This window comes from Strix uralensis, chromosome 1 (assembly GCF_047716275.1).
Source record: "Strix uralensis isolate ZFMK-TIS-50842 chromosome 1, bStrUra1, whole genome shotgun sequence".
Classification (NCBI taxonomy): Eukaryota; Metazoa; Chordata; class Aves; order Strigiformes; family Strigidae; genus Strix; species Strix uralensis.
This window is the reverse complement of record NC_133972.1, coordinates 103,170,069-103,182,357: the sequence shown is the minus strand read 5'-3', so window position 1 is coordinate 103,182,357 and position 12,289 is coordinate 103,170,069. Positions and strand designations below refer to the sequence as shown.

Here is a 12,289-nt window from a genome sequence, read left to right as displayed (position 1 = left end):
TGAGTTTATTTGTCTGCTTTTAATGGCACTCTTTATGCAAGGAAAGAAGTGTCATGGATTGATCTTTGTTTTATTATCTTCCTTAAAAGCAAAGTTTTCTCCAAAACACATCACAGAATTCAGATCAACAGCAGTGGCATTACAATAGCATGTAATGTTCATAGCTGTAATGTAGAAAATCCGCCTTACACCTTTCTGCTGCTTTTTCTTTGACTGCACTTTTATGAGGGTGTAAAAAACCAAGATTTCTAGGTGTAACATGCTGCTGGCTATAACCTGTTCCCCTGCTGCTGCTGACTTTCTTGAGAAAGTACTTATTTTTGCTTCTTCCACAACCCTCCCTTATGCTGAGCGGATAACAACCTATTAATGTAGGGCCAAATGAAATGAAAGAGACTATCTATGAGGAATAGCTGTTTTCAAAAGAAGACACTTACAGCCAGGTGCAGCAATACCTACAGCCCTGCAGTCTCCTGAGCATACCTGTGGGCTCACATCCAGCGTTAGCATTCTGGTTTCCATTTACCCTCAGTGATATTTCAATGTTGCCATTTCACTGTTGTTTTTATGAAGGCACAGTAGAAAGTGTAGCTGTTTCTAGAATAATTACTATTGTACTCTGTGTTCTTCATGTTAGGGAGCAAAGAAATAGACTTTCACCGTGTAACATATAGATTACTTTGAAAGAGTTGACATCTTCAGCTTGTTTTATTTTGGATCCTGCTTTAAAAAGACTTTTATAAGAGCAGGGTGGGAATTGACAAGAATCATACCAGTGTTTGTGTTGGTTTTGGGTTTGTTTTGGTTTTTAGTTTTTGGGAAAAAAAAAAAAAAAGGTCCTCTGCATCCAAATGAACATTTTCAGTATTGCACCCAATAGAATTTGTCATCTTTCCCTATAGAAATTCAGCCATTATTCCCCAATAAAAATTTAAAAAGCATAGTCATCAAAAAGGCATAGTCATAAAAATTCAGGAAGAAAATGCCCCAAAAACACTGTCAGTAAGTCAGCTCTCTAAAAGGCAATAAAAGTATATTAAAAATCTATACTTCCATGCCATTGCAGCTAATCACAATAAGCAATATGACAAGACAGGGAGACAGACAGCTCTGTCCTGCATCACAGTGCATAGACTGGATTTTCTCGGTGAAAGAATAATTCAGCAGGTAGTTTCAGAAATCTTAAAATTAATTGCTTGCTTATAGTTCTGTTTTTGGCACATGGCTGCAGCCACAAATATGGCATTTTTTCAGTGTTTGACTCCAAGACAATATGATTTTTTAAAAAAAATATTCAATTTTCTGATGAGATGACACAAGCAACTAATTAAAACTAAACACAAAGCTTAATTTTTGATTTATATTTGTCGATCTTGGTGATAGCAGCATCAGAATAGACTTTCCTAGTCTGGCAGTGTACACTGTTCCACAGTACAAAGCTGTATGATTTGGTTTTGCCTTCATATTTGCTTGACAGACAGAAACCACTCTTATAACATGGATTTGCAAGAAAATAACATAAATAATTAAATATTTGAGTCAATGTATGTTTTCCATGATTTACAAGATTACAATAATCAAAACGGCTTACCTCTTAACCAGCTCAAGTACAGTAAGAGTAACTATTTTATTCTTAAAAACATTGCTTCCCTTTACTTGAAATTAACTGCTGATTTTTAACATTGTATCTCTACATTAACCATGAGTGACGCTGAGAAGAGGAAGCAAGAACTGTAATAAACCTTACCGAAATGTATTAAATGTATGCATCAAAAGATTATAGATCCTTTTTATGACTTTGCTTACGGATGTATGGAAATGGCATTGCTTCACTTCCATACAGCTACAGAACATGAGTGCAATATCTCCTTACGATCCTTCAGATAATGCAACTCAGAAATTCATTACACTGAGTACTAAATAACCCTTTCCCCATTTGCAAGCGTTTTAAAATACTAGCTTTCTGAATATTTTAAAACATTGTCCTTGTAGATCTTACACTTGCAGTATCAAATAGTGCAGCAGTGTCTTCTAACCAGAGCCAGACTGAAGTTTTAGTGCTTTGTTTGTGGTGTGTTTAAGATATACAACAGGATACTTTTCTCATTTAAACACGGTGTTGAATTTAATAGAGTTTTGATGTTCATCCTTGAACTTTTGGGTACTATGAAACGTTAAACATAAGCATACTTTGGGAAGTCAAATATATATTAAAAAAAAGCAAGAAATTTCAGCTAAGATTTCAGCATCAGACATCTCCTAGACTGTGGCAATATGTGTATTATAGATCTGGCATTGAGCTAAATGGGATCAAGCTTAAATATCAACCAAAATGTCTATTTTTATAAAGGCCTCTCAAAATATGCCATCTAAGTGAACCATAAGAGAATAATCTCTGTGGCCTGCACATACGAATGAAAAAAGGTTCAACGGGCATGTACAAAATTAATGTAAATGGCTTAGTATTTTAAAAAATATTTGCTTCTGTGGTAAAACACACAAGTGGTAATGGATTTTGCTAAGGAAGCAGTCTTATAAATGCTGTTTATGATTTAATTTACATTGTATTTGAAGAGAACATTTCATGATAACAAGGTAAAGCTTTACATTCCTTCTATAAGTATTGTACCTTGCTTATGAAATAAGTTTCCATTCCAAGTCTTTTTTTAAAATTATCGCATGTTCTGAAATGGTGCTATGCACAAGATAAGAATGTTTTCTTTATTCACAGGTTTAAGCAGTTCTGTGTCTGAAAACAGTAATGTTAGAACTGATACATACATGAAAATGTGTTGACCTTTCCTACACAGTAAGAAATAGTAGATACAGTATCTGCTTAGTATTGATTTGTCCTTTGCAAAGGTCATCGACGGGAGACCGTATGGATGAGTGACATCTGAGCGCTGCGTCCTGTCCTCCTTAATGGTACCTATCAACTTGAAAACCTTGTTGCAGAACTAGGATGGTTCAGCCCTTTTGCATGCTTGTTTTATAACATCATTTGCAAATGCTGCTTTTCCTGATCCCACTGCTCAGCAGGGCAAGTCTGAAATACCACAGTTGCTGAAGCCTAGCAAAAGGAGACAGTGCTCACTTGGGTGACTCTGTACATGGCAAATGGGAGAAGCATTAGAAGATAATTGGGAATAATGGATAGTGTTTTTGGAAGAGCTTGATAAATAGGCAAGAGGGGTGATCTTCTTCCTCAAGGTTTATGGAATGATTTTATGTAGGCGTGCAATGAAACAATCCCAATGCGCCCACAGCGAGCTGGCTGATATCCTGACTCTGTGCTCTGTTATGCGCTGAGCGACAACAGAGCAATGGCTTTGGTGCAGATCCTTCTTGTTTTCTCCTTGGCCACACCTAGTCTTTTATGCAACTGTGGGAACCTATTTTTTTTCTTCTTAGCACTAAAAGAAGAAAACTTGTGGGATGGATAGTAAATTTAAAATGAAGGACTCCATTTTATAAACAGCTGTTCCTAGGAGTCAATCTATTACTTTTGGTGGGCTTACTCTTTTCAATCCTATGCAAGGTAGTTAAAAGCTTCTGGACAGGGTACGAGGTACTGTTATTTTTGAATGAGTTTGGAGACCGGTTTAAGAACCAGTGAAATCAGTCTGGTTTACTTTGGAGCTTTGCTCCTGGACTTTCATCTCTGTTTTAATAAAATCATTAACCATTAACTTGATAAACTGAAGCTTTAGAAAGGAATTTGCTAATACTCTCTGTTACTCTTCTGGTAACTCTTCAGCTTTAAAACTTCATGGTTTGTATGAAGAGATTGCAGTAAATAAAATTTGTACATTCATGGTCATGCTATTTGAGTAATCTGTTGCAAAGAGAGCCAAATCTGGAATGCTTCATTTATTGAAAGAAATAAATATTTCAGTAAAATAAATTAAAATCTGGAGGTCAAGATTGCTAGTTTATGAACACGAAGGATGAAATGCTTCTGGGCAATTCTGAGTTTAATTTGTGTGGGTGGTTAGAGGGTGTTTTGCAAAGACATCTGAAAAAGGGTGGATACAACATTTAACTTTTTTCCTTCCCAATTCAGAAAAAAACCTCAGGAATCTGTTTTTATAATGTGACTGTGACAAAAAAGCAATGGAGAAATAAGTTTAAAAGCGATCTTGTTGTGCCATTGCTCTCTAGATAACATTCAGAGTAGGGAGAGTGGTACACGCTTACTTAGATTCAGGCCACCATGTTAGTTCACATTTTTTAAATGCACACAGCCTCGCTGCCTCCTCAGCTGCTCTTTTGGCAGGGACCTGATGGCCTTTGTGTCCCCGGGGAAGCCTGTGAGAGGGCATCTGAGCTGATGACTGAGATATTCCAATTGGAACAAAATACATTGATAAAAATAGTGACATTTCCTCCAATACAAATTCCATTTTTCCCTTCTCTTCATCTCTTTGTCTCTTTCAGGGTTTATATGGAAGCTTTTTTCCCTCCCTAGGCTGTACAATACTTCTAGAAGAAATGGAGTGTTCCTCCCTTTTCTGGATTTGAAGTTGCATCCTAAGAAGCAGTATAGGGCCACACGGGTCTGTGACTTCTCTGGTAACACTTGTTGCCCTTGCTGTTTAGTGAGTAGTAGTAACATAGGCCTGTCTAGCTGTTGGGAACACTAGCAGTTACTTTGGCAGCTCCAGGGAAATCTGACAACTTAATTACTGGCCTAGATGATTTTTAAGGCAAGACGAGATATTTAGCACAAAAATAATTTCTGCCATCCCCTGTGTTGCACCTGTTGTGTGTTGTGCTTGACAACTTTGTTTCGACTTCAGTGTGCTTCTGTTTCTCAAAGTTATTTGCTTTAAGGCAAGAAATTTTGAATGCCATCTTGAGTTATGTATGTTGTCCAAAATTCAGCTGATATTTTTTCTCATGTCTAATTTTTTTGAAGACTGCTGACACTTTCTCTTATGTTCCATCTGAAATTTACTCAATGATCCTCTACCAAGAAGTGCATGACCTGCACCTTTTAAAGTAGTCTCTAATAATCTTTCTGTGAAGTTAGGGAACCAGTATTGAGCTCCATTTTGAAACCATTTCACTTGTAAAGCAATCTGAATACTTCACCTGTTGTTATAATTAAGCTGTTGAAGAGACGCTACAGCATTCCAAAGGGCTTCCCTGGGGGCATCTGTGTCTCAACGAATCTGAAATTCCTGGTGTCACTTCTACTGAAAGGCAGAGCTTTTTGCACTCATAATTATATTTGCTGCCTGAGCCCCACCTTGCTGCAGTTTTAACCAGCAGACTCGAGTCCTTAAACAATCATCATTTGCATTGTGAGTCTTTTTTCCCCATCCACAAGCATGTACATTCTGACTTTACTTACTGTTCTGTTTCCTCAGCTCTTTGGTACTGTTTTTGGTGCACACACTTCATGATCCTCTCTTGATTTTTAGCTCTTTAAACACTGGTATCCACAGAAATGGTTTTTATTATAAAGTCCACCTAAGTGAATAGCTATTAGTGTTGCTTATATTTTTTTATCATTAAAAAACTAGCTAGTTCATGGCTTATTATTTACATTTTGAATATATATATATTGGTAAACTACTGCTGAACTTCTAACCTCCTGAATATAGCGATGTATTCCATTATTTTTTGTCTAGAAGCACATATGATCTGCAGGTAGCGGTAACTTTGGGAGCAGGTGACTCTGAAGTGTTTGAGTGATTTCATTACTTTTTTTTTTTTCTCTCTCAGTTGTGATATAGCCTGCGAATTATCTTCTGTCCCTGTTACACAAGTGTAACTGCTGCTGCCTTCTCATCTCTAATAATGCCATTGGCTTTTATGTGTTATCCCAGACTATCTGTAGCTCATCCAGTCTTCTTACAGACAGAGCAAACACATTTGCTTTGCCAAACAATGGCACATGCCTTCAGCTCTCTCTCTAATGAGCAGGTTATTTACAGCACCCATGCTAGATAATGTAGTCCTAACGCTGTTTGGTGGTGTTGTTTTTTTTTTTGTATTTTGCTGTCCTCTGCAACCTGCTGTCTTGATGAAATTTTCAGTTAATATCCTACGTCTATTAGTGGTTGTTGCCTTTTTTTTCTCCCCTCAGCCCTGAGAACCCACTTGGCCACAGGCAGATGCCAGCTAGCTGAGTTCTTTAAGTATATAACTGCTTGTTACCGAGGACATTGCTACCCTGCTGAAAATTTGAACATTTCTGTGGCAAAAAAGCAGGGCAGCTTCACAGCTTCCAGGCTGGCTGGCTGATGTGTTAAACACCAGAGGGAGCGGAGCCAGTGGCAGCATTGCAGCATCAGTGTTGAGCAGAAGAAACTGAGAGCAGTGAGTGCAGAAGGATGGGCGGTGACTGGCAGGGGATAATGACGTGGTGCAGACCGGCCACCTTAGCTGGAGCAGGGATGAAATGAGAGTGTGAGGGGCCAATAAGGGTTTTAGGGTGCCAGGTTTCAGGAGAGCCAGGTCATAAACATCCCAACTGGTATGGTTCAAGACTATGGGAATGCACATGACCTTCAGAGTTTTTGTGTCTCATCTCCTGCTTTTCATCTACTATCACACGGTGCTTTTCATCTACTATTGATGCTCTTTCCCCACTGAGAGGGCTAGAAAACTCCCTCCTCCACTGGCTCATGAGAAGCCAGTGTCCTTTTGTTTCTGTGCCAAAATTTCATGTTGCCTATAGGCTTTCATAGTCTTTACCACCATTACTCCCTCTGATGCATTTATGTAGAGGAGACCTGTCCCATTCTCCTGTTTTCATAGGTTGAACAAGATAAGCTCCTCTAGATTCTACTTCAAAGGTGTATTCTTCATGCCCCACCCCAATCTCATTGACCCTGTCTCTCGGCTTGTTCTGGATTGCCTTCATCTTTCTGAAATGTGTAGCCAAAATAGAATGGAGTCATTAAAATAAGTCCTGCAGTATGGCAATCAAGGGTATGGTAACTGAGACAGAATAAAAGATTCTTTAAACAGCGATGTGACCTGATCAAATATTCTGGGTGCTAGGAGAAGACAAAAACTATTGTAAAGGTAAGGAAATGGCACGGGCATTTCAAATGAATAGAGGAAACCTGCAGGCACAATGGATTTCCAGGATGAAAGAAAGCACATCTTTGGGCTTTGTACATTCTTCTAGAATGTAATACATTTGCTGGAAGATGATTTTTCCTGTTTGTTTTTGTTCTGAAATTTCATGCTAGGCTGAAAGTGGTAATGTGCTCCATAAACAGGTTGATACTGATATGAATGGAGCAAAAATGAAAGAAGACTGTGAGATTTTGTACAGAGAGGTATTATGTAGGAATCCACATTGACTTGCAGGAGAGAAAATTATTTGATTAACTTGATCACTTTGAGAATCTAATTCTTTGAAGCTAAATGCACTAGCTTTCATTGGTAGTTTGAAAATATGCGACAAATAAGTGCCTAAAACTCAGACAGACCTTTGTAGTATACGCTGACAATATTGAGTTCCTTCTAACTTTCTTTATTCTTTCTTTTGTTTCTCTGCTTAGTTCACTGATTCAAGTTTCTCACCTGTTTTAAACTTTATTTCTAATATGAAGTTTGTAAGCAAAGATGGTGTCCTTGAGATTAAAGGGTGCTGTTAAGAAGCAGCATGAGTCATGGTTAGATACAGGAATATGAAAGATAAATGAAGCAAGACATTGAACAGAACTGTCTCCTTTATATTAAGGTTAATAATGTCTAGTGAATCCAGGTTTAATTTGCTAGATTTTATTAGTATATTTGGTATGTGTCAAGGCAGAAGAAAATTGCATCATTAGTATTATTGAGTGCCAACTCAATAGCATGTTGCTAATACTTTAGAATTTATTGCAAGCTTTTGGATGGTGAGACTGTTTAGAGGAGCAAGATGTGTATGCTTTGGTTTTTATGAAGACTCCCTCGGCTTGTAATGAATCCAGTGTTCACAGTCAATAGTGTTCAAAAGAGCTTTTCAACACTCAGGCTTTTCTCAGCCATGCTGTTACCACTTCCTTTAGTTTGTCTTTCTTTACCTTTTTAAAGGTGTTTAGTATTTCATTACATTTTCTTGCACAATACCTGTCATGCGATAAAGGAGGTTTTGGAGATATGAATCACTTATTTGGAAAATCTGTCAATGTTCACAGACCAGATTTTTCTGACTTGTGAGTAAACTATGTAAAAAAACAGTGTTGTCTTGCAGAGAGAAAAAAAAACCCAAACACACAGCAAAAGACCAAAGATGATGAACAATACTAACACTGACCTTTGGAATATAATGCTGAGACTTTTGTGCCAACAAGGGAAGCACTCTGCAGCAGAGGTATGAGGCAGAATCCTAGTTAATTTTGCCTTGCTAAGAAAAATTTCACTGACCTGTTGTTCCCAAAATCCTGTGTGGTGTCCCACTCAGCCATCTTTTAGGAGGCTGGTTCTCTCCTGAGCCTGCTGTGAAAACTCCAGTTCACTCACTGTCTATGACATGTTCCTTGCAACAGCAGAACGAGTTCTGCCTGCCAGTAAGGGCTTGTCTGAAGATGCTTACAATCTTGCTATAAATCATGAAAGCTGAAGGTTATTTTATTTCACACAAATGTCTTCCTGTGGAAAGTGAAAACTAGAATCCAAAACGTTCTGTTAGACAAGAGCTGCTCTGCTAGCCCTGAAGGGGTGGAAACCCTTTAGTTCCACACCAACATGCTCCAAACCCTCAAGTCCCCTTGTACAAGCTTACTGGAAAGTACCCATCTGACCTTCCAAGGACTGAACAGCAGGGCACACATATAGAACTTTAATTATTCCAGAATGCTTACTGTGAACTCCATTAATATCATATATGCAGTAATAATGTGGGTTTTTTTGGTAACATACATGGGAAATGTTTCCTCCCCTGCAAAAGGTATTTATGGATGGTTTTGAATGCTTGATTTTTATCTGCAATCATGTAATGACACATTTACACTAACTGTCATTACAGTCTGCCTTTTTAGCTCTTTGGGTAGTACCATGCACTCAAACTGGAGTAAGAAACTGTACAGACCTCTGAAGTGTTGTGGCTGAGACAGCATATGAAGGCAGTGACTGAGCCTGGATTAAAACAGACCTCCTAACTCTTCTTGGTTGTGTTTCTCCTGTGTACATAGTGCACTACAAGTGGATAGTTTCTGCATTATTGTCCATGACTGCAGCGTAAACTTTGCCTGTGTTTTTGTGATGAGTTAAATGTGTTGCAGTAGTAGGTTGGGAGGAATTTGTCAGCAACAGGTTACCTTAGCCAAGGAAAAAGCCTAAACAATCATGATATAGGTCAGATGACCAAATTTGCTTGAGCCAAAACAGATAGGAGCAGTGCCTCTCCCCCCTCCTGCTTGGCTGACATAGCTACTCAGAGGAAAGAAGGAGGCCTCTGACTTTCCAGTAGAACTTTTCATCTGTCTTGAGTGGCTATCTCAGTAAATGGGATGCTGTTGCTTCTCTTCAAGTCTCCAACTTTCTCCTTCAAGTGGGAGAAAGTTTTACTATGTGCCAGCCTTACAGGGCAGTCTGGGCCATATGCATGTCTGAAGGCAGTGCACAAGGGTAAATTTCTGTCAATCAGTGAGAAATCCTTGCCGTGTGGGATACAGTCCAGTAATGAATGTAATATGCTGCTTCATTTGTGAGAGGAAAATAAAATAACATGATGTACTTTATAGGCACAGGTGAAAGCAAGAAAGTACTGTAGTTTTTCAACACCTTGAGCCATACCTGTGAACGTTTAAATTCAAGGATACATAATGTAGCTCACAGTAGCAGGTCAAATACAAAGGACTTCATCTGAAAAAGCATAGAACATTCAAAAGCCACTCCAAGTTTATCTGACCATGTTTGCCTATTTAAACATCCAAATGGGATGGGATCGCTATAGCAAATAGTACTGGCATTTAGCATTTGTAATGAACTTCAGAATGAGTTTGATGAAGTATGCTTTTAGTATAAATTGGAGTTAAGCTGCACTGCCAAAATGTGATATTATAAGTGGTATTCTTAACAATGAAGTGCAAATGAAATTCTTCCTGCTTTTAATTAAATAAGCACACACTCCACTGAGTTTTGGAAATTTAATTCTCTTAATCTGAAGTCTCAGGCCCTGAACAGCAATTGTAATTTGAAAGATAGTGCTGATATGTTTCAAGTCTGTTTGTACTTAACAACATACTCCTGCTGTTATCTTTTGTAAATTTGGGGCCCTTTTGATTTCTATGGGTGTTTCTTCTATTGTGGGAAAAAGAGCTAAGATAACCTTCTTCCTTGTGGCCCATGAAGGTCAGAGCTGTAATCATGGGTATCAATGAAAGGGCTAAAGCATCTGGATTATGGTGCTTCTGCTGAGGGGTTGTTGGTTGAAGTTGTCCCCTGTGGACAGTGCTGTGAAGTATGTTGCTGTATGTGAGGAAGGCATGTCTGGCAATTCAGAGCCATCACAGGCCTTCCAAAGTGAGAAGGGATTGACCACAAAGTCTCGCTGGGACGGTGCCCTTCTGTTTTTAAACTGCATGGCCTTGATAAGATGGTGGAAAGATGTTCCTATGGACAGGTCATAAGTCTTGGGGGAGAGAGAATCCCCTGACAAAGAGACTACTACTAGACGTAATAGATTTACACATGCCAGTGCTAATTACTTCATTCTCAGTATTGTGAGGAGATCTACACATCTGATTGAATAGGGGAAAAAAAGGAAAAAAAACTGTCAGCATTCATGTGATACTGTGCTTGGAGGTATGTGCCTTTTGAGAGAAGTTAATATGTGCTTCCATCCTTTTCCATTCTCTCTAATTTCATTATCGTCTGATTCAGGTCCCTACAAACTAAACCAAAGATGGATATAAAGTTGTTTAAGAATGAGAAATACAATTTTATTTGACAAAGGTAGATGATATGAAGGTGTAGTTAATTAGCTAGTATGTAAAAAGCATTGATATTTCTTGAGTTTGGTATAGTCAAATTTAAATGTTTTGATGGTGGGTTTTACATAGAAATACCTGTATTCAGACCATTTCAGAACCACATATAAGAGGTGGAAATCTTTTTGAAAATGTTTATATGTGGCTTATATGTTTTGGAGTCATCTCAGTTTTATTTTCACAGCCTAAAGTATTTTTTGACCTCTATTATAAGTAATTTTAAAACAGTGGCATATAACATTTTCTATGTCACTTGCTTGACTTTCATTTTCAAGTCTAATTGAGGTTTACTTGCAATGAATTTGAGCTCTCAGATCACTTAAGCTGTTACTGTAGCAGAAGCATTCTGCCTTTAGGGTGTACTTGTATTTCTACATTAGCAGAATTGTGTTTTGTACCTGTACAGTGAAATTCCCCATATCAAACTCAAGCAAGAGAAATGGAAATTAAATCCTCTTTTTTTTCCTCCCTCTTTCTACATGGGAGAATTTTGCTGACATGGCTGTATTGATTTGTTATCATATACCTGACCAATGTAGTAACTATGGCAGTAGAATTAGGTAAATATGGAGTTAAGCATTTGGGGGAACTATATTCAACATAACTTTTCAAGAAATCAGAGTTATAGTGTGCAATTAACAGTTTAATGGACCTTTACCTCTTCTAGCAGCTCATTTTAAATGAGACAGATTGCTTGGCAATGTTTAATAAAAAGTTTGATTACATACAGTGTGTAAAATTAAGACTTTAAAATTAAGCATGTTCAGAAGTAATTTCTCTCAAGCACACGTGGGTTGCTAGAAAAGGAGAGCGTGTGTGAACTTGATAACTTAGAATATAATTACCGAGGTGCAAAGCATATTGTAAGTCATTTAAAATTTGTGAATGGCAGCTCTGTGGAAAGGTTCAATCACAGCAAAATATAAATGTTACTAAACTTGCTTTTACAACCACAGTGAAAGAAATCACCCTGGTGATTTATTCTGTGTAGCATACAGATCAGTGCCACTTTCTAGAAGGAAAATTAAAACCAGCAAAATACTGTTTGGTGAACAGAGGCCAGCAGATTTATCTTTCATTCATTCTGATGTGACAAAGTGTTTAAAGACAGCTTTTAAGGGGGCCGCGAGATGAGTTGTGACATAATCATTCTCTACAAGCTTTGGTCGTGTGCTGCTACTCTCTCCCATGGCCTCCCTCCATGCCTCTTCCCGAGATTCACCCTTGGTTCTGGAGCTGGCAGACTGGAGCTGCTGACAGTCATTTTCAGTCCATATGCTGGATGCAGTGCGTGGAGACACATGCATACACTCAGTACCAGCTGTGGAAAGATGGGTAGTTTTTGGCAG

At 38.2% G+C, this 12,289-nt stretch overlaps 1 protein-coding gene across 3 annotated transcripts in view; it reads left to right on the top strand.

Moving 5' to 3' along the window:
• Positions 1-12,289, top strand: part of MOCOS (molybdenum cofactor sulfurase) — a 231,180-nt gene that overhangs the window by 31,161 nt on the left and 187,730 nt on the right. The window lies entirely within an intron of this gene.